The sequence below is a fragment of the Papaver somniferum genome, chromosome 2 (genome assembly GCF_003573695.1).
Source record: "Papaver somniferum cultivar HN1 chromosome 2, ASM357369v1, whole genome shotgun sequence".
Taxonomy (NCBI): domain Eukaryota; kingdom Viridiplantae; phylum Streptophyta; class Magnoliopsida; order Ranunculales; family Papaveraceae; genus Papaver; species Papaver somniferum.
Window position 1 is genome coordinate 54,375,700 of NC_039359.1, and position 23,661 is coordinate 54,399,360.

General features: G+C 36.1%; 1 long non-coding RNA gene and 1 pseudogene across 1 annotated transcript; both read right to left on the reverse strand.

Moving 5' to 3' along the window:
* Positions 1-4,511: 4,511 nt before the first annotated feature.
* On the reverse strand, positions 4,512-6,020 carry LOC113353305 (annotated as a pseudogene).
* A 7,483-nt stretch (positions 6,021-13,503) lies between these two features.
* On the reverse strand, positions 13,504-15,508 carry LOC113347686. Its single transcript, XR_003359178.1, has 2 exons — positions 13,986-15,508; positions 13,504-13,901 (listed from the first exon to the last, which is right to left on the reverse strand). It is a non-coding gene; the product is annotated as an uncharacterized LOC113347686 (long non-coding RNA).
* Positions 15,509-23,661: the final 8,153 nt, after the last annotated feature.

A 23,661-nucleotide genomic window follows, 5' to 3' on the forward strand; every position in this document is an offset into this window, starting at 1 on the left:
GGGAGAGGATACATGTAGACGACAGTTTAGTGGGAGAAAAAAGAAGAAGAAATAAGTGAACCATTTATCTAAAGATTTAAAAGCCTAGAAAAATAAAGCTCCCACGTTGAACGGTGAAGAAACTCTCGCTTTCTTTTGGCCGAAATAGGCCCTTTTTAAGTTTTGTGAAACGAGCGTTTTGGTGAGAACACTTGGAAACGTATAATTGGTTTAAAAATAATAGGAAAAGGATTCAAAAATAAAAGGAAACCAAATTCAATATAGAATTCATGACGTGACAATATTTAGGTGAAGACACTTGACAACGTATAATCGGTTTAAAAATGACAAACTTAAAAGGAAAACCCAACTTACCGTCTTTTGAATTTTATGGAAATCCAAATTCAATTTGGAAATCGAGTAACTATCACATTAGCACTCTTTTTCCAGATTAATATATAAAGGGGAAAAAGAATCACATGGTTAAAAATTCACATATTTAACCATCAGGGTTAGCTCAGTTGTCCATGAGTCTGACTCTCAAGTTGGAGTTCAGCGGATCGAGTCTCCGCTCACGATTTTGGAGATCTCATGAAATACTCCTCTTATGTAAATACTTATATCTTTGTTGTGAGGAATGGGTCGGGTCTGCTCAGGGGAGTAGGCTCGGTCGGGGGCTGCGCTGCCAGGGGGTAAGACATGCCTATGCCAAGTTGCAAAAAAAAAAAAAAAAAAAAAAGATCACGTATTTTTGGCAAAAATAAATAAAATCTGCACATATTTTCCACCTATTTAATGTATTTTTCCCGCCACACCAAATCAAAAATACATCGTCACGCGGCGGGGAGAAGCCCGCACACATCAAATTAAAAGTGCATCGCCACGGAGCGGGGAGAAGCCCCGTGCCCACCAAATCTAAAATGCATTGCCATGGGGTTGTACGAAGTCCCGTGCACACCAAGTTAAAAGGAAAAGATAGATAATTAATGTACCGCCATGTGGAGTTGCGAAGTCCCGCGCAGACTAAATCAAAAATGTATCGCCACAGGGCGGGACGAAGTCTCGCGTATACCAAATCAAAAATACATTGCTACGGGAGGGGCGAAGCCCCTGCACACCAAGTTGAAAAAAGGAAATATACCCGGTGCGTAGCACATGCACAAATCTAGTCTAACTAATTTGAAAGATGATAGAGCTATCGAGGGTCTGGCACCGACCCTCGCAGAAAATTCTCCCCACCCCAGAACCACGGGTCAACAAGTGCTCATTATTGTTGTGGGTCCCACCTAGAGGTGTAAAACGTGTCGGCCCAGCACAGCCCGACACAAGAAGTCGCGTGCTTCACGTGCCATGTGTCGTGCCGTGTTGTGCGAACGATTTAAACGTGTTGTGCCGTGTTGTGCTTTACTAGTCAAAAGCTAGGCACAACACAGCCCGCGAGCACATCACACGAATAAACGTGCCGTGCTGGCACACGTGCTATAAATAATTTGAAATCACTTAATGTATGCATAAAGTCGGACATTATCACGAGAATTTAAATAAACAACATATCATTTGAAATTATTTCAAGTAAAATTAACAAGTTTGTTCAATAAAAAGAAATAGCACGTTTGTTCAATAAATATTAACAAGTCTGTTCAATAACTAACAAGTAAAATTAACAAGTATATGTTCAATAAAGAGAAATATGCCATCAAATATAAAATTGGATCATTGTCATGTAAATTAATGTTCTAGTCAAATATATGTAACGAAATTATAATATCGATACTGAAATATATTTTCCAAATATGTAGGTATTATATGTGTTGTTATAAAAATAAGCCAGCATAAAATGTCAAAAACTAGCCAGAATAGTGATTTTTTGTGAAATATACACAAAATGTAGTGTATTATGCCTTGTTATATGGTGTATTTGTGCATGCTATGACGTGCTTTCTGCACGTGTTGTGCTGGGCTGGACCACGTGCTTGTCCGTGCAGCGCGCTGTGTTAAATCACTTTCTGGACTGGGTGTGCTCGTGCTGGCACAGCCCAATTTACGCCTCTAGTCCACCTCAGTATAAAAGGCGGGACAGACCCCCGGACGTTAATCATTTTCGAATTAATTTAGGCATCAGAACAAATTGACCTAGTTGACTTGGTAAAGCTTATCTAGAGAGAATAAACATGATTTACAAACTTAATTTGACATCGACTTAGTCTGATTATCTTTTGTGTACGTAGCTTGAATGGACCGACACAATGAAAATCGTGCAGATCTCGTTGCATTTATACCGTCGATTGTTTTTGGCGACCCTACTTTGCCCAAACGTTTGGCCATTGATTTGCTTCTTAATAAACCTGATCTTGTTTTTGGCCAAACAGTCGCACATTTATTCTTATCCACCATCAGAGAACATCAAGTATGTCCATCTTTTACAAAATTTATAATAAATGAGTGACTGTTTGGCCAATTCCTGAACACTAGGTACAGTCAAAGAACCACCAAAGTCTAATTAGTTTCGGTGTCTTCATTAATTTGAGGGAGGTGAAAAGTTCAATTACCATATAATGGAAGGGCAGGAATCGGTGAGAATAGTCTCACAGCTTCCGATTTCTGGTTTAGTGAGGTGTATACGCCTTGCACTAACGCTGCATGCCAGCTTTACATTTAAATGAACATCCGGTACAGTTGGCTGGGCATAGAGAGACCGAAGAAGAAGAAATATTACAGAAATGATTAACACACCGTGATTTTATACCACGGGGCGCACGGAAGCATTGCATGTGAGAGGGACTGGTGGGGACCATTTCTGCCCGCACCTATCCCGATATTAAACACGCGCATCAGAACCGTCCATTATCCTCGTTATGCATTTTACGGTGTAAAATCGTTGTGTGTATCACAGCTGGAAATATTATGAGTCTACATTGATCGTCAAATAGAGGGCTAGCGCTATTATCGTCACGAGTTTTCGACCCTAAAAGTTAGTGTAGTGGATATGCCTTTAACAAGTAATTTAGTTGTGCAAGTGCGATAATTAACCTGACATTTATAAGGACGACCCATAGAAAATTAGAGGCGACCCGTAAGATAAAAATGAGTTACCCGAACGTAAAATAAAGTTTTCCCTTATCTTTCGTTTTCTTTTTAATGGCCAAACTATCCTTCATAATCGGTAGTTAAGTTTACAATCGAGAAAAACTGTCCAGAATCGATAGTTAAGTTTACAATCGGGAAAGCATCATAAAATTTTTTAGTGGCCAAACTATCCAGAATAGATAGATAATAGATTACCACATCTACCGATTGTAAACTACTTAGTCAAAATATATCTATAATCGGTGGACAATGACATTAATTGGCTTCCGATTATATTGTAGCCCCGAAATTGTATAGTATCAAAATTCTTAAATTTTCGAATTCTCTACACAAACGTAATCGGTAGTAAATGTAGTTTTATTTAACTTCCGAATACAATCAATAGTAAGTGAACTACCATAATCGGGGTAGTAAATGAAGTTTGTTTAACTTCCCGATTACAAAGTAGTCCCAAAATTGGATTTTGCCAAAATTCTTAAATTTTCAAATTCTCTACACAAACATAATCGGTAATTTCATGATGTTCTTTATCTACCGATTGTAATAGTAGCCCCAAATTCAAAATTTTGAAAAACCAATGGAATTTTGAATTTCTCTATTTTCACAATCGGTAGTTTCGTGATGTTTATTATCCACTGATTGTTTCATGATGTTTATTTTCTACCGATTGTAATAGTAGCCCCAAATTCAAAATTTTGAAAAACCAATGGAATTTTGAATTTCTCTATTTTCACAATCGGTAGTTTCGTGATGTTTATTATCTACTGATTGTTTCATGATGTTTATTATCTACCGATTGTGATAGTAACCCCAAATTTCAAACTTCTCAATTTTTACAACCGGTATTTTCGTGATGTTCACAATCTACCGATTGTGTTAGTAACCCAAAATTCAATTTTTGCAAAACAAATCAAATTTCGGATTTCTCTACTTTCACAATCGGTAGTTGTGTGATGTTTATTATATACCGATTCTGATAGTAGCCTGAAATTTATTTTTTTCAAAACAAAGAAAAGAAGAGAAGAACACAATCATAATCGGTTGCTAAAACCAATCCTAAACTACCGATTATAAAAATCATAATCGGTTGCTAAAACCAATCCTAATCTACCAGTTATAGTAGGACATTTAGATATTCTCCGAATCATTAGGACATCTCATAACCTTGTCTAAGGGTTGGTGACAAAAAAATCGCTCCTAATTCTTTCGCTGTCGCCCCTAGCCGGGATAATTAGAAATTACTTTTTTCTTTTATCGTCACGAGTTAGGTCAGTGACTGTGGAAAAATTAACTTGAATATTTGTCAATAGTAGTTGATTTAAAAGGAGAAGATAAACTCGTTAAAAACTACAAAAGCAAAAATGAAGTCACTTAAGCATGAAATATGAATTGAACCTGACCGCAAAACTCCACTGCACACAGTGCACAAGCATGGTTGTTGGGGAAGGAGGTCAAACCGCGGCCTCATGAGCACAAACTGACATACATATATAAGGATGGATACCAGTGAATGGACTCAAATCCTGTCAAGAAGCTCCGACAGGTTGTGTTGGAATTTAACCATGTCTTCCTCAACCAATATTCCCCACACTTCTATTCCTTCACCGCAACGGGTATCGTTCATCAAAAATAAACCTTCCGAGCCAGCAAACATAATTGCAGCAGTAGTTACCCAAATAGGTTTTCCCCAACCAAAATCAATATCATAGAATCCAAAGTTACACCAACTGCTCATCCATAAATGTCTCTCTCCATTTTCAGTGTTTTCCAAATCGAAATCATGATCACCCTTCTGGATTTTACTTATTGATTCCCTCAACTGACTGACAAATTCATTTAATTCGTCATGTAGCTTACTGGAAGTACTACTAGTTGTCCCTTGGGTTGTTGTTTTTCTTGAAGTTTCTTCTATTGCTGCGCTGGTGAACTCTATAAGATTCCCGAACGACACATCTGGTAATGGTGGGTCAAGTCTCTTTCTAAGATTTACTGCATGTCTAACCGTTACTGACGAAGATTCAGCAGGGGTAGCCAATTTCACGAATGACTTCCATATCAAAGCAGAAACTACCTCAACCCTTGTTGGCCTGCGACATTTGTATTTATCCGCCATTAATGCTAATAATTTTTCACGTACAGAATTTATCATTATCGCGTCGAAGACGAATCTCTTTCTGATGATCTTACTGACTGGTTTACTTTCCTCGGAGGGATATGAATCCAGTAACGTAGGTGTTACCCCTGATGGTGGTGATATCAATTGTTTAATAGGTGGGAAGAGAGACGCCGATTCAAAAGTAGGACGTAACTTTGAGCTTACACTTGGGGAAATGATGGACGTGGTTCTGCTAGCTGGAATAGTGGTCTGTGCCCAACAGCGGATGAACGAGGAGACGGTAGATACATCAGCAATCTTGTGCGACAACACAAAGATATGGCTATTGAACCGCAGTCAAACGTGTTCACTTGAACAATCACCTGTGCTTCTCTAACATAAATCATGCAAACAGCTTCAGATGGAAGAAGTCCACTCAGTTGTTCATCTGGTTTCATCAAAAAGTCACACATTGTACCTCCAACTTTTACTTCGAAAAATTCAACTCCTTGGTCGTTACAGTCAACAACGATATTGTCTTTCATCCTACCTGCCAGTGGATAAAAGTGAACTAAAGTTTCAGAAAGAGACCTCTTAAGAATTGAAGTACTATCACCATGTTGATTATTGTCGTCAGCAGCCGCTGGGTAGAAGAGAAGGACTGGAATGAAGCTAGGTAGAAGGTGTTGATCAATGAGTGAGAGACTGTAGTTTTTTAGTTGATATGAAGTTGGAGTTGAGGGTTTAATGTTTTCCTTGGAGATCACCTCAACAGTAAAAGACATGATTGACTATGAGATCACAAACTGGTTCACAAATAGGGATGATGATCATCAAGATCCAACTCTGATGTCTTTGCTAAGATTATCTTATGCAGACTATACGCAATCACTTATACAACATAGGTTAGTATTAAATTGTCACTAAAATGTGAGAAAAAGAGGAAAAAAGGAAACAAATTTTTTTCCTATTAAAAGTATCATTAAACTAGATGGAATTTTGTTCTTATAAGTATCCAACAGTCAATTGTTGTTGGTGGTTGTACCAAGAGGTCCCTGAGAAATGGAAAAGAAGACCATGAGCTTCTTCTAGACCAATCAAGGACGACTTACCGCTGATGCATGAGAAACTCTGATATCATTTGGGTAGCTTGGTGTGCCTGTAAGTTGTAAAGTTAATTAGCTTTCTGTGAACTATAAATTTATGAGATTTTTGTAAAAAAAGGTGAACTTAAATAGGTAAGTAAGACCAAAACCGCAAAAAATGAATGGAAAAGTACCGTCTCTGTGCTGAAATGATGACGTACACCACGGCGTGAAGAAGCAGAAAGAACATTTTTTGGAGTGCACCAATAGTGCATTCCGAATATTGACTAGTCAACTGGATTCATTTTCACCGGTCAACACTACCCAATCAACATTCAACAATACATATTTCGGATGTCCAGTAGGTTTGCTCTCTCGTCCTCAACTAGTCAACGATACACAATCAATGGTCAACAATATGATAGGGTCAGTCAACTAGACTCTATGAGTCCTCTTCATAAAACTGTTGCGAAAACTCTACTATGGAGAGTTAAAATTTGGTATAAATAGTTACCCGAAAGTCCAAAATGTGGTTTTTTGAATTTTCGAGATAGAATAATACGTGCCCGGCATATCACCCTTTTTAAAGTCCGTTCCTGGCCAACGACTCTAATTTATCTTCTTAATGTGAAAACAAATAAAAGCAAATGTTACTGGAAAATCCAAACTGCGTGGATATGAGAAATCTTTAATCAAATTAAGTTTGTATTTAAGTTTCTAGATTGACCAACTATCATTCCCAAAACAATCTAGTGCGAGAGAAAGATAGAATCTACATTTAGCCCACCACCTATCCTATCTAGTGATAAAATATCTTTCCTCTTACTTTTCCATTATCGTCGGGTAATTTTATGCAGGATTTTACTTGGTCAATCTAGAATTGCTGCAAAACGTCTATATTAACGGAATATTGTATTTGTGTTACCAATAATAACCTTATCCTTTAATAATTCATTTTGGTCGTAACAAATTCGTTATTGGGATGCTTATTAATAAAGGAAAAGAAAAGAAAAAATTCGTTATTGGGTGTCTGACCTACTACTGACGCTAGGCTTGAAATAGGATCATCGAGATAAGCTAAATACGTGAAACATACAAACAATTGTTCCATTTACAAAGCTTGACTCATGAGATCTTTTTTTTGAAAAAAATGCATCAATATATTGATTGATAATTAATTAGTACCATTGTTTGTCTGCAAGAGACTTCTATACATCGTTACATTTTTATTCCAGTTCTGTATATTCAAATAAGTTGACAACCATATTATATTTTTCGTCGTTACCAAAATAAAATCTTGAGCTATAAAATTTATATCAAAATTTTCACTGATTTTATATCTCTGCTTGCGAGCTTTTGCATGCATTCCTATCAACAACAGCAAGGTTGGTTCTGAATCGCTTCTAAATGAAATTTTGTGTCCGCTCCAATGTGTTGCCATTGAAAAGATGCATCTGCCCCAGCTTTTTCTAGTTCTTCTCTGCTTGTGCAGTCAGCATAGGTTCCTCTGACTTCTCTAACTACACCTGTATAATCACTTAGAGTCAGCCCAATTCCCATCTTTGTTGTGTTATCCAACATAATTAGAGCAATATTTATTGTAATGGTCAGATTTTTGTTTTTCTCTATAGGTTCAATCTGTGAAGTCCAACTCCTAAGATTAGTATTGATCTGTAGAGTTCATCCAATTTTGGATTGTAATAGAGATCATTCGTTATGTTATGGCTTGGTTTATTTATAGTGTTGTAACTATTGATAAATTGTATTATGTTGTTAGCTATTTCTGCACTATTTTGATATTCTTGTGTTAAAAACCACTTTGCACCTCGCTTTCCATATAAACCATATTATTGTGCTACACGGGATTTTCCAGTCAATATCATATTGTCCTTTTTGAGGGTTAGCAAAACAATCAATTAGCCATTCATGAAAATAAGTAGTGACATTTTTAATGTAATCCATATCAAAATTAAGGTGCATCCATACCTGAGAAGTGAAATTACAATGTAAGAACAAATGTGTAAGTGTTTCTTGACTCTCGTTGCACATTTTACAGGTTGTTTCAATATCAGGAAGAATGGCAACAATTCGCACACTATTGGGCAGTATAGAATTAACTGTTTTCCAAATAAAATTCGTAATCGCAGGGCTAGTCTCCATTGACCATATCAGCTTCCATTTTTATCAACAATATCACTTGAGTTTAAATGATTGTAAGGAGATTTGACCGAAAACATATTTTTCTAATTTAGGGTCTATCTTGGAGTGTCCAACTTGTCATCCACCGGTATTATTATTTTTATTACTTTTCCTTTTGTTTGATTGTCAAAACACCTAGCTAGTTTTCCAGGGTCCCAACTAATGTGTTCAGTTATCAAGTCACTAACTTTTTTTTTAGATCACCATTGTGTATACTAGGTATTTGCATAGGAATTATTGTGTTTGGGATCCAAAGATCATCCCACATATCAATATTTTTACGGTTACCTAATTCCCAATAACAACATTTCTTGATGTGTTCTATACCATGTAATAGGCCTTTCCAAATCCAGCTGTCTTTTCTATTTGGTTTACTATTTATGTGTAGGATATCACAGTTAGGGTAATACTTTTCTTTCATTGAGATCTAAAACTGTTAAATCCACAGGAGTCCAAATTTGAGTAGCCCTAGGATAATCAAGTTTTATTTATCAAAGCAATTAAGAAAAAAACTAAAATAACGATACAATTTAATTTCCGGTTCGACTATGATGGGAACATGGCGCATGTTTAGAGTATGTGTCCCCATTTCTCTATAAGACACATCATTTCTATAAAAGACTCCAACAACTAATTCAGTACAAAACTAATCATTAGCTACCTATTTCTCGCTTACTATTATACCCTTGATTTCCTAAACTCAAGTATTTTACACTAACCGTACTGCTAAAAGATTCTTAATCCCAAAAGAAGATTTTAAATAAAGGGAATGCAAAGTGTTCCAACTAATTGGATTGCACCTATCTCTTAATAATTGACTTCCCACGTGATGAACCAAGATATGTATTAAGGAATGATTTTGTAAGAATACAAGCTCTAGTATTTATAATGTTATGACCAAACTTGATTGGAAGACAAGGTACTACCAATTCCGAAATTCCCTAAGATATACAATAGATTTTTGTTTTGGAAATTTATAAATTCCAACCAACTATTAAACAAATATCGCCAATAGTTGAAAACTAATATGTATTAGGTAGTACACATCCATGTACTTTATTAATATAGTAATAGTAACTGGACATATGTAAATCTCTGAGATATGATAAGCAGTTCGATATTGAAAAAGATGTTGAAAAATCAGTTTCAGCATCATGCCTTGAGTGCTTGTCAAAGGAAAATACTTGAAAATTGAGATATTAGAGTCTAGAAAATGTTCGAATCACTATGACGAAATTTATGAACATTTACATTCGAACCATGTACACCTTGATGTCTACAGTATCCCGAAAATAGTAGACAGATCTAAAATGTAAATTTCGGTCAGATAGGATGAGTCCTAAGTTAGATCCTTGCTAGGATTTGGTCCAGATTAAATAATAACAAGTTATCAAATAATACAACGTTGATAATACGAAGTCCATAGATATCCTATACTTCATAGCTCTATATACTCAAGTTTTTGAAACAACTAGTATATCATTCCTTGACACTTTGATTACAGTATAATGACCAAGTCACCAATACCAAAGTCACTGTAAACAAAATTTACTTCGTATGTTATGTTTTCACTAAATACTGGATCGAAATAACAAATAATCATGTAATTACTAACCTCGAATTTAAGGATGATGTCTTTGTTGTCACCAATGCGTCTCCAGGTTATTCATGAGCAACTAGAGTAAGTGTTAACATTTATATGTTCCTAGTCTAACCTATCGAAGTTGAATTTAACAATCAAATCAAGCGACTTTGAGTTTTGGAACTAAACTTAATAATCGAAATTAAAATACCAACGCTTGATAGATTCAACCAACATTCCTCTACTTAAAACTACGAATACTAGAAAGTATATTAAGCCAAACCCACGGTTCATGTACAATAAAAACTACTAGGGACTTGGCTTCATCAGAGACGCTTGGACAAATCAACATTTCAAACATGGTCAACGTTGACTGACTAAAAGGTCAAACTAATTCATAACTAACAAGCAATCACTTTTAGTGAATAAGCAACTATGTACAAGGAAAATGAAATGCTTATTAATAGGGAGAGACAGAACGACCCAAGGGAGGATGCATTTCCTGCTGCTAATAGGATTTGATCATAAAACCACTTATATAAAGAATCATCTCAAAAAATTTGTGTCCTAAGTCTAACCGAATGAATTGAACTTTAGCAAATGATTCAAACGGTGAGTTTTGGAAATTAACTAGACAAGTAAAACTCGTTCAACCAAACAGCGATCTGACACCTTAGTTTCTATTCGTAAAATTCAAAGAAAATAAAAATAAATAAAATAATTAGTCACTCATTTCGTAATTATTTTTGTTGAATAGAGATATTTCAGCAGATTTGCCAAATAAGATCGGAAGACAGTGTTTGACTTGGATTCTAATAATAGTGATTCCGGGTTGATCAATGAGATTATGGCCGAAGAAAATTGCGTTAAATAGTTTTTTCTTGAGAAATTGGGTCAATTGTCCAAATATTTTTAAAACATGGTTCTAATGGACGAGTAAAAATTAGTATGGGTGAAATGGACACTAAAAAAGTAGCACGAATGAATCTGGATTCATCCTGGCTTAAACATAAAAAATAGCGAGGGTCAAACTGGATGCACCCTGATGTAAATTAAAAATAAAAAAAAAGTATTTGAAAATGGCTAGGATGAAACTGTTTACATCCTGGCTATTTTTACATTCTCGTCCATTTAAAAAGTATCAAATTTTACATGTTTTTTTCACCCAGAAATTATCGTTATTGGGTTAATTGACCAATTTTGTGTTAAAACTATAGTTTCTAAGCCTTTCCATATGCATCATTCTCCCGATATAAAATTTTCATAAAATTGGTTAAAAAGACCAAAATCAATAACTTCTGGGTGAAAAGGACAATTAGATTTTGATACTGTTTAAATGGATAAAAATATAAAAATAGGCATGATGTAAACAGTTTCATCATGCCCATTTTCAAATATTTTTTCTTATTTTTAATTTACACAGGATGTATCCAGTTTCATCCTTGCTATTTTTAAATTTAAGCTAGGATAAATCCAGTTTCATCTTTGCTAAAAAAAATTTGTCCATTTCACCCAAATTATTTTTTACTCGTCCATTTGAACCGTGATTTAAAAATATTTGGACAAATAATCCATTTTCCGTAAAATTTTCGTTCCGTTTCATTATTATTTACACCAATTTTCTCTATCTCACTCATCCATTACGCAAAATCCACTTGATCCAGATGATTTCAGAAGTCATGATCTCATGGTTGCTGATTACTGCAAAAAATGTTGAGAGTATACCTTATTAGAAGTTGAGTTGAACCTTGTAGACACAACTGCCTAAAAAAGCTCCATATAACTCTGAACCCATTGAAACAATTCTTCATGATGTTACTCAGGTCTTAGTTATTGAGACACTCCAAATTACTTCCAGTGGTTCTGTTGCTGGTTTCCTCGCGAAAAGCTAAGTACTAGATTTAATTTCATTGGTTTCAACTGGATGTCTTAGCTGAGTTAGAGAGTATTGTTATGAATTTGCTCGGTCAAATGCGTAAACTTCTCATATCATTTCTCTTCTCATCAGATGGAAGTTCTGGAGGAGGAGGATACATGGACTACTTGTGAAGCCATTTTTGAAGCATTCCTACTCTTTCGAACGCAATAACATATAACAACGGGTAATAAAAGCCAAAGTTTCTTTCCTTGTATTGCATCCCTAGCTCTTAATTAAAAGCCAAAGTTTCTTTGACCCCCGGGAGGATGCATTTCCGAATAAGACCCAGACAACACCCTTAATTAAAAAAATCCAAGCTTCCACTGAGAATCTGCAATGAAAAAACAAATGTGAGACAGGTTCACCCGAAAAGTAGAAGAGCGAGATCCCATACATACATTCACCAACAGCTTTTCTCGATCTTTTGTAGATAGCACCCATGCTCATAAAGTCTTCTGTGGTACAATATCCAAATAGATATCAATTTTACAAAGACATCTATTCTTATCCTCAAAATTTCATACGACTATCTCCGTTTTAAAAAGTAGCTGATTTCATATACAAATTACACATAAAATAAACCTATTTTTTTGAAACCCAGAAATATGAAACCCTACCCCATCCAAATCGGCTGACAATAACTAAGGCTGGTGGTGGTGTTAGTACCGTGGCACGGCCGGTATGTAAATGTGTAGTTAAATTACTAATTCAATTTAAGCAAAATCAATTCCATTAAAACATCACAATAAAACGTAACATACACTCAACCTGAAAGAAATCACTCCAAACAGACAAAGCAACAACAAAAAAGAAAAGAAAAAAAAATCAATAACTGATCGTTGTCGTATGCGTCAAAAATAATATTACTTTGTCATTACTCAAAATATAAAATATAGCAAGGGCAAGAAAGGATCGTTCCCACAGAGAGGCCTTAGGTTGTCAAATTGTTTCGGTATCTTATAAGTAACAAGGGGGATTTTCAGATTTTTATAAACTAGAATAGGATTAAAGCAAAACAATAAAAAGTAAACACGCAAATCAAGGATGTGAAATATTGGGAAAAGGTTTCATCTTCAATTTTAAACAAGTTTTTGAATATATGAATAGAATTCGTATTTAATCTCGCTATCATCAAAAGCCCTAAAATACCTTATTGCAAGAATACTCTGTAAATTTCCTAAGTCATCAACACACACATTAGAGCTGCGTATGTGAATTCTACCTAAAGAATAACCTAACTCCTTGCGCTAATTAAATTCAATTCCTATGAGCATTAAGTTTCAGAAATACGCTAATCAATGCAATATAATTATCATACATTGCGCATAAGAATTCGGACAAAGGTCAAACTCTACATATGATTATAAGGATGTATCACTACAAACCATAATCATATCATGCTACTCGTATTCAAGGTTATTGTTCGATGATAAACCCTAAAATAGCTATAGATATGGATGTAAGTTCAATCAATTCTAGACTTAACTAAACAAACATTCAATCATATTGCAATACGTCAATCATGCAATTATTATAAACCGTAGAAAATGAACGATGATTTTGAGAGGAAACTAATTCATAAATTAAATAACATGCTTGCAAAATCCGACTACATCTTTAACCAATAATAAAATATCTAGCTCATGTTCATGGAGTTCATAACAAGAAGAAAGAGAAAAAATTTCATGTCTAAACCCTAGAACAAAAGTAGAAGCAAAGATAATATTGGTATTTCTTTTTATATCCTTCTCTTTCTGTAACCCTTTCCAAATGCGAGCCGTCCAAAACTTTTCAATCTCTTTGCTCGACTGAATCCTGGCCCAATAATTAGAACAAGCCCAATAATTCAAGAACCCATCAGGTCCATGACTGCTATGCCTGTCAGTTTTGTGGAACTGACAGTGCAAACTTCAGCTGCAACTCTTGCTCAAACTCAGGCATCACACAACTCCTTCTCTGCATCGTTCCTAACAGACATTTAGCATTCAACCATTGTAGATACAGCCATGACAATCAACATCCAACACATCTGTAGCTTACCTGAATTCTACCACCGAAACCCATATCGCTAGGGTGTCCTAATTCCAATCTAGATCAGTCACAGCGACAACACCCTTCTCTGCTTTGAACTGCACCAGACTCATAACATAACCATTTACCAGCAGCAGCTTCATATACTCCATTCCTTGTCACTGCTCTTGACTGCAATTTCTGACTCCATCCACAACATCATCACCAGCTCAGCTGCAACTCCATTTCATACCAAGAACCAACTTGAATTGTATCTTCACCTGTAGCTTTACCTGAAACTGCTCAACTAAGGCTACCACCAACATCAGCAACCATGTACTACAATTTTATTGTACTTCTCTGCAACCAATCGCAACCAACCAATAACCTCAGCTGTACAAAACTGCCCTGCACCATGTCCACTTGCAACTGCAAACTCAAACAAACCCATATGCTCAGTTCATCTCAGCTTTGCTCCTAGTACTCAAGCCATCCTTATCCTTGGCAGCAACCTTCATCTCATTCTTCCAGGACCACGATGTTCCTTGAGTTCCACAATCCTGCAACTGCAATAGCCTCCAGCTTTTGAATTTCACCACCAACTCCAGGCCACAACACCACTAGCCATTCTCCATAAGCACTGTCCCTAACTGCATCCGCACCGGCCTATACCTCATTGTCACTTGAATAGCGACAACATCATAATCTCCTTCTCAACTTCACAGCAACAACAGCTTCACTTCATGCCTGCACTACCCCAATTGCATATACCTGCATACACAAACACCACCAGTTGCTTGAACATTCAGCCACCAGCAACCCATGACAATCACCGTTTCCACGGAAGATCAACACTGTAGCTCATCTTGCAATGCCATATTAATAAGCATCCACCACTAGTGACTGCACCATCTGTAGCTTCCCTGCAACAATTTCAACAGCTGCAGTTACTAACTTCTCTGCCATCATACTCCCATCATCCCCATTGCAACACTGCCTGCAGTTTTCACTAAGCTTCAGCTACAACACCAGCTTTCTTCTCAAGCCAATACTGCCAAGATAAATCCAATATCTTCACTGCACTGAGAACAACCACCATCTCATCTGAGTCTTCTCTCAGACCCTAACAACTTCATAAACAGACAACATCCCATTCTTCATCTCTCTGCAAAAATTAAGTGATTCAAACCCTAATTCGACAACCCATTAGCCCGAATTCTTCAGTCAATCCTTCTCTGAGATCTTCACAGCAAACCTCATTCTGCATATCAAACCCATGAAAATCATCAGCATCAATAAATCGCAGCAAACCCATCTTAATTCTTACCAAGATTTCTTCATTTTGGTAGTCAATTTCTTCCATTCTTAAAGCCTAACTCTGATTTCGACTGAGAAGAACAGCCCAAATTACATTCCAAAATCAGTGAATCCATCGATATCTTCAAACTCATTGTCTTCTAATTAAACACCAGAAACATCATCTTCTGGATCTTTCAACAGCAAACTCCATTCCTCTCTGAATCTCGCCCTTTCTATGATCTTTAGATGCCACCATTCACACAGACAGAAATAATGAGAGAAATGATTTCTCTCTGAATCTTAGGTTTTGTGTAGGAATTGAAGTTGGATTTAACCGCCCCAGCTCTGAGAACCCCATAGTGTAGGCACCCAGCAATTGGATTTAGGCCACCAAATGGCAATCCCTTATCCTCCACTTTTCTCCCACCAGTGCTTGCATACGAACCACCGCTTTCGCCCTTCTTCGAAATCTTCCACCAAAAACAGCCGCCTTTTACTTCTCATATCCACATCTTCTCTTCAATTTCTATTCATCACTAAAGCTTTCATGCTTTTCAGACAGATATTTGCATCACTAAAGCTGACATGATTTTCAGACATAGATGAAGAAAGAAAAACAAATAATGAGAAATAATTGCCTCCAACACTCTTGTCCTTTTAAGCGACTTTTCTTCATCTTTTATTCCAAATGACTCCAAAGTACCTAAACATCAAAAAAAAAACATAAGATACATAATTTACAAGAATACTTAGCAAAGAAAGCATAAACAATAGATAAATGTTAAGGTGTTTTAGACACCTATCAATAACCGGACCACACAAAAATCGTTGAAACTCAGCAGTTCCCTGTGATTTACTCGCCAATGCTCGTCGGCGGACTGAGGATTTTAGAGTCGGCTCAGCCATATAACCAGGAGTAACTAAGCCGAGTTTTCCTGGATTTTTATTTATGACAGAACACCAAATTTATTTCGAAAAATAATGGCATAAAATACGGAAAATACAGGACATATAGAGTAGTAATGGGGTACATTCCCGTGCACACCCTGTTATTCGTAGAACGAGGAGTTATTTCTTTTTGTAAAGCAGGTGGGCGACCACGTAATCGTTTGAGCGAGTCCCAAGTCGGTTGAGGAGAGTTTGGACCCAATTTGAGCAATTGCTAGCAAATTAGGTCAAAACCATGAGAGTGTATGAGACCGGATCCTTGCAACCCTTAGGGTCGACCTTGGTAGGTCAAGGATGCATGCCCGTGTCACCATGGTGTCCACGTCTCAGTCATGAGAGTTTTGGTATTTTCTGACGATCGAGCAATGTTTTGGATTTTCAGAAGAGTTTGATCTTGACTGAAACTCTTGATTTTGCTCGAATGAGCAAGAAGAACTTTGATCAGGCGACAAATAATTTGAGAATATTTAAATAATAATATTTTAATTTTTGACGTGGGAAGCCTAGTTGGTCGAGTCCCCATTTGAATTTTTGGCTTTTCCATGGTGGGCCCGGCCCCACGCCTTTTCTTATTTTATTAATTATTGTTTTATTTTCATTGGTCGCTCGTTCGTCGATACTTTGATAGTTCGTTCATGTGTTTGGGTGCTCGTTTGTGCATTATACGTCGAGTATACACGCACCATTTTCTCATGACTTACTCGATGACGGTCAGACGCCCAGTTGTTGAATATTTATTACTAATTTATGAAACTCAATGGAGAATGATTTATGAAACTGAGCAATAAAGATGAATAGTTATTTATTATCAACCTATAGGATCAGCCGTGGATTCGACTGTGGATTCGGAATAATAAAATTATCTATTACCATTCCATGGGATCGATCGTGGATTCGACCATGGTATCCGAGTAATGAGATAAAATAGATTATCTTCTAGGAATTCAGTGGTGAATGTCACGGTAGAATTAATCTAATGTAGAATCGAGATATGAGATAGTTGAAGCATCATACTCGTTCTGAAAGTTGCATAGTCAGGGAACAACGTGCAGCATTATTAACGTCCTAAAGGCGTTTTTCCCTCTCAACAAACAATTATGTATGGAGAGTCGCCTGAATCTATACACGGTCTCTCTACATAGTCAGGGAACAACAAATGAGTGTCGCCGACGTCCTGAAGGCGTTTTGCCCTCTCAACAAACAATTATGTATGGAGGACCGCCCAATCGTTCTTCTATGTAGATGAAGGTCTCTCTATGTAGTCGGGGAACATCAAGTCTCGCCGACGTCCTGAAGGCGTTTTTCCCTCTCAACAAAAAATTATGTATGGAGGACCGCCCAATCTTTCTTCTACATAGAGAGGCACGATTAAATGCGCAACATCGAACGCTCAGCAAGTGGGAGGACTTTCGATAATCATATTCATCGTGGCTCAGAGAGGTACTCGATCAGAGATTGTGAAAACGATTCATGGGTCGTAAAACACAAATCGTCACATGCGTTCCTGAAGCCGGGTCAAAAACATGCAATATCATGATTTTACGATTTTATCCCTTGCTAAAAATCCAGCTCTTATATGTTGGTGCGTTCAAAAGAATAGAAAAGCCAATAAGCCCTAGACAACACCCTTAATTAAAAAATATTCCAAGCTTCCGCTGAGAATCTGCAATGAAAAACAAGTGTGAGACAGGTTCACCCGAAAAATAGAAAAGCGAGACCCCATGCATACATTCACCAACATCTTTTCTCGATCTTTTGTAGAGAGCATCCATGCTCATAAAGTCTTATGTGGTACATTATCCAAATAAATATCAACTTTATAAAGACATCTTTTCTTATCCTCAAAATTTCATAGGACTATCTCCGTTTTAAAAAATAGGCTGATTTCATATACAAATTACACATTAAAAAAACTTACTTTTTTGATACTGAGAAGTATGAAACCCCACCTCATCCAAATCGACTGGCAGTAACTAAGGCTGGTGGTGGTGTTAGCACCGTGGCATGGACGGTATGTAACTGTGCAGTCAAGTTACTAATTCAATTTAAGCAAAATCAATTCCATTAAAACATCACAATAAAAAATAACACACACTCAACATGAAAGAAGTCACTCCAAACAAACAAAGCAACAAGAAAAACAGAAAAGAAAAAAAAATCAATAATTGGGACCAGACAAAACTCGTTGAAGCTCAGGAGTTCCCTGTGATTTACTCGCCAATGCTCGTCAGCAGACTGAGGATTTTAGAGTCGGCCCAGCCATATAACCAGGTGTAACTAAGCCGAGTTTGACTGGATTTTTATTTGCGGCTGAACACCAAATTTATTTCGAAAAATAATGGCATAAAATACGGAAAATACAAGACATTCTCTATATAAAAACAGATTTTTTTTCGAGCGACGTGGTTAACCGGAGCTTCTGGTTGATTCTGGCTCCACCATTTAAAATTTCAACGAATAAAATTTCAGAAAAATATTTTGGACCCACAAAATATTTTTTGGCCAATCGCATTTTAGAAAATAATTTCCTAAAATTACTAAATATTATTTAATCTAAGAAACATATCAAACAAAATATAAACAACTTTAACATTACCAAAAAAAAAAAACGATTTCATGATGATAAAATAAAATATGCAATATTCAAAATTAGATCAATCATATAAATAAAAAAAATAAACCAATGTCCAATGTCCATTTACAGTTTTTATAATAAAATACTCCTAATTACATCTCAAAACTAAGGGTAAAAGAAAACTTCTTGCAATTACACTTTCTGTTGGTATTAGATACCTAAACAAAATCATAAGCATGAACATGATTAAAAGATAAAATTTAGATCAGTGATTAAAAGAAAATACCTGATTTGTGGGACTCACAGGAGAATAGAGTGAAGGGTTTTTTAATCCTGTAAAAATAAAAATAATACAAAATCATTAGGAATGTGATTTCCAAAGAAAACAAAAATTCTTTATCAGCAACAGAAAAAAAAAGTATGATTTCCTATACAAATAAAAAAATAAAAAATCATTAGGAGTGATTTACAAAGAAAAAAAAATCGTTATCAACAAAAAAAAAAGAATGGGAACATAATTTTCAAAGATACCAAAATAAATGTGGATATCGAAATAAATGTGAATATAAAGATACTATCATTATTTCCTAACAAGAGTTCTCTTTTTTCAGAATTTATTGTGTTTAGTAGCTCTCTATATAACGCCCTTGCGCTGAAATTTTGGAACGTAAATTAAAAAAAAAACATTTCTAAAATGAGAAAATTAAAACTAACCAAAAGTGTAAAATTCTAGATATCTTTTTTATAAAGAATTTGTGGATAAATATAAACAAAATTATGTTGGTGGAGTTTTTTTCTGGAAAATATAACGTTAGTTCCAAATAGCTCGCCGTAGTTTCCTATCATATTAAAAAGATACTCTTCTTAGATCGGCCTCTTTCTATAAAATGTCCAACCCAAATCAATCACACCGCTTCGGCGCACCTCTGACAAATATTTGATGGTTGTTTTTAAGGTTTATCGTCTGCATGCTGTTTTTCTTTTTTATTCGTGGTTGTGTTTTTTCCTTTGCATCTATTTGTTTGCAAATGGTTACAAAAAGTGCACATGATCGATGTTGTCTCCGATCACCTTCGAAAACTTCTCGGGTAATCTTCTCCATCATTTTTGTTTGTGTAATCAAAACATTAATGTTTTTATTTGTTTTCAAGTAACTATTAAAATTTAAAGTGAAAAGTCTTGATCTTTCTTCGTTCTGTAGGAAAGTTATTTCTGGACAAGGTATCTGTAAGATACGCTGCTATATCTTTCCAGAATTTTCCATACCAGATTGCCAATATCGCACAATAATGTATACTTGCTTTTTCTGCATCCAACTCAGGACATCAATTTGTCTTTATAGATCTCTTTTCATCAACTATGACCATAAACAAAAAAAACACTTTAAATCTAATAAAAAGTACGTAGAATCATATTACCATTCACCACCACCAGCAACATAACTCGACTATTACTTTTCTCACACAACCTACCTCCACGAAGTAACTATCTCTCTCACTCCCTTACGATTTTGTTTTCTTAATTAATTATTTCTACAATTTTGATATTGGGTTTATTTTATTGCATTGGATTTCTTTTGTTGTTGGAAGATGATGTGGTACAAGACAGTCCTGGTTTGTAGAAATTGGACTATTACTTTTCTCACACAACCTATATTATGATAAATAAAATAAAATAAAATATGCAATGTTCAAAATTAGATCAATCATATAAATAAATAAAAAATAAACCAATGTCCATTTACAGTTTTTGTAATAAAATCTCCCTAATTACATCTCAAAACTAAGGGTAAAAGAAAACTGCTTGCAATTACATTTTCTGTTGGTATTAAATTCCTAAACAAAATCATATTCATGAACATGATTAAAATAAAAAATTTAGATCAGCGATTAAAAGAAAATACCTGATTTTTGGGACTCACGCATGAATAGATTGAAGGGTTTTTTAATCATCTAAAAATAAAAATAATACAAAATCATTAGGAGTATGATTTCCAAAAAACAAAAATTCTTTATCAGCAACAGAAAAAAAAAGGTATGATTTCCTATAGAAATAAAAAAAAAATCATTAGGAGTGATTTGCAACGAAAAGAAAATCGTTATCAACAAAAAAAAGAATGGGAACATAATTTTTAAAGATACCAAAATAAATGTGGATATCAAAATAACAAAGAAAAAATATTGGAATATGATATCGAAATAAATGTGAATATAACAATACTATCATTATTTCCTAAAAAGAGTTTTTTTTTTTTTTTTAGAATTTATCGTGTTTAGTAGCTCTCTATATAAGGCCCTTGTGCAGAAATTTTGGAATGTAAATTTCACAAAAAAACATTTGTAAAATGATAAAACTAAAACTAACCAAAAGTTTAAAATTCTAGATATCTTTTTTATAAAGAATCCGTGGATAAATGTAAAAAAAATTATGCTGGTGGAGTTTTTTTCTGGAAAATATAACATTAGTAATAGACTTTATATTATCCTGTTACCTTATTTACCTTTAGGAGATTATCTCCCTTTACTTTGTCGTAATGACAAAAGATATTATTAAGGTTTTTATATATATTGGTCCCAGGGGAACATTTCTCCGGAAGGAATTATTATCAAATCCAAGATGGTATCAGCCCCTCTACGATTCTATTTTCTATAAACCATTAAAATCAATGGCGACGGAATTACTGAAGCTCATAGACATTGCTGGAGCATATAGTTCTATGCATCTACAACAACCCGATGATGCTTTCTATATGGATACTGGTGCTACTTCTCATCTCACTACTGATTCAGGTACTTTACATAAGGTTTTCCATTCTAGTGCTGTACGGTCTATCTTAGTTGGAGTGGCAATAGCATTCCAGTTACTGCTAGTGGTACCAAGCTCATAAACCTCCCTTCTCGCACCCTTCAACTCAAAAATACTCTTGTTTTTCCCGATATTATCAAAAACTTAGTTTCCGTTCGTAAGTTCACCACTGATAATCGTGTGTCTGTTGAGTTTGATCCGTCTAGTTTTTCTGTGAAAGATTTGAGTTCGAAGAGGATTATCCTTCGGTGCAATAGTTCTGGGGAGATCTACCCTATCACCAACTCCGTCGTGTCAGCTCAAAAATCATCCCAGTCTTCCTCTATATCTCTTGCTGTTTGTTCGCCAGATATTTGGCATAGTCGTCTTGGTCATCCCGGCAAGGCTATTTTAGATGTTCTTCGTACCAATAATTCTATTCATTGTAATAAGAAGCAAAATTCTAAACTTTGTCATTCATGTCAAGTTAGTAAACATGTTCGATTACCTTTTTATGAATCAAATTCCAATACTTTTGCTCCATTTGATATCATTCACAGTGATTTATGGACCTCTCCATTACATGTTGATACCGGTTTTCTCTATTATCTTATCTTACTGGATGATTTCACCAACCATCTTTGGGTTTATCCTTTAAAATTTAAATCCCAAGTCTATGACAAGTTTTTGGAATTTCGTTCTCTTGTTCAAACCCAATTTGAGCGTCAAATTACAAGTTTTCAATGCGACATGGGACGTGAATTTGACAACTCTTCTTTTCACAATTTTTCTCGTAAAAATGGTCTAGTTTTTCGCTTCTTTTGCCCCCAAACTTCCTCTCAAAATGGCAAGGCCGAACGCATGATACACCGTGTCAATGATATCACCCGCACCCTTATGTCCCATGCTTCCGTTCCACCAAAATTTTGGGTCTATTCTCTTCTTATGGATGTTTATCTTCATAATATTCTTCCCACAAAAATCCTAAATTTTTCCTCTCCCGTGTCTATTCTCTATCAACGGCAACCAACATATGACCATCTTCGTACTTTTGGTTGTCTTTGCTACCCTAATTTCTCCTCCACAATTCCTCACAAACTTGTCCCCCGTTCCACTAAATGTGTCTTCCTTGGTTTTCCTCCCAACCGTCGTGAATATCGCTGCCTTGATCTTATTACAAACAAGATTATCATTTCCGGTCATGTGATTTTTGACGAGAATGTTTTTCCTTTCACTGATCCTCCAACACCCTTATCTGAAAATGAATCCTCTTCTTCTCCCCTTCATTCCATTTCCCCCTACATTTCCTACAATCTTCCTCCTACCAATCCTACTGTCACCTCTTCCGCACCCACTCCACATCCATACACACCACCTTACCGGCGTCTTAACAATTTCCCCACCTGCCCCACCAAAGACCGTCCAACTTCCACCTCTTCACCTTCCCCACTATCTCATGTTCCTAATCTCTCTACATCCCACTACAGAGACGTTCTGCACAGAACGCTGCCACCTACAGAACCTTGCCACCTCCTGCTTCCACTATTCCTGTCCCCACTCCCACTCCCACTACGTCACTGAACAGAACACTGGCACCTCCTGCTTCCGCTCTCCCTTCTACAGAAATTCGCCCCCTCCCTCTAAACCAACTACCACTCCCATTACAGCCCACCGTCCACATTCTTCCTCACCTACTGCACCATACCCACTGTGTCCCACCACCACTCTCCCTACTTCCCTCCACAGAACCATGCCACCTCCTTCTTCCACTCTCCCTTCTACAGAAAATCATCCCACTCCCTCAAATCCAACTGCCACTCCCACTACATTGTCACCCTCAGCCACAGCTCCTTCGCCTCCTCCCATACATACAGCTCCTTCTCGACCTACCACTCGTGCCTTTCGCGGCATTTTCCGCCCTATAAATCGTCTTAACCTTCATGTCCAAACCCTTCGTCATATCTCTTCTCTTCCTCGTTCTCACTTGTATGCTCTTAGGGACATAAACTGGAATGCTGCCATGAAAGACGAGTACAATGCTATGTTGAAAACTAATATTTGGGAACTTGTACCACGACCACGTGATGCTCATGTTATTCG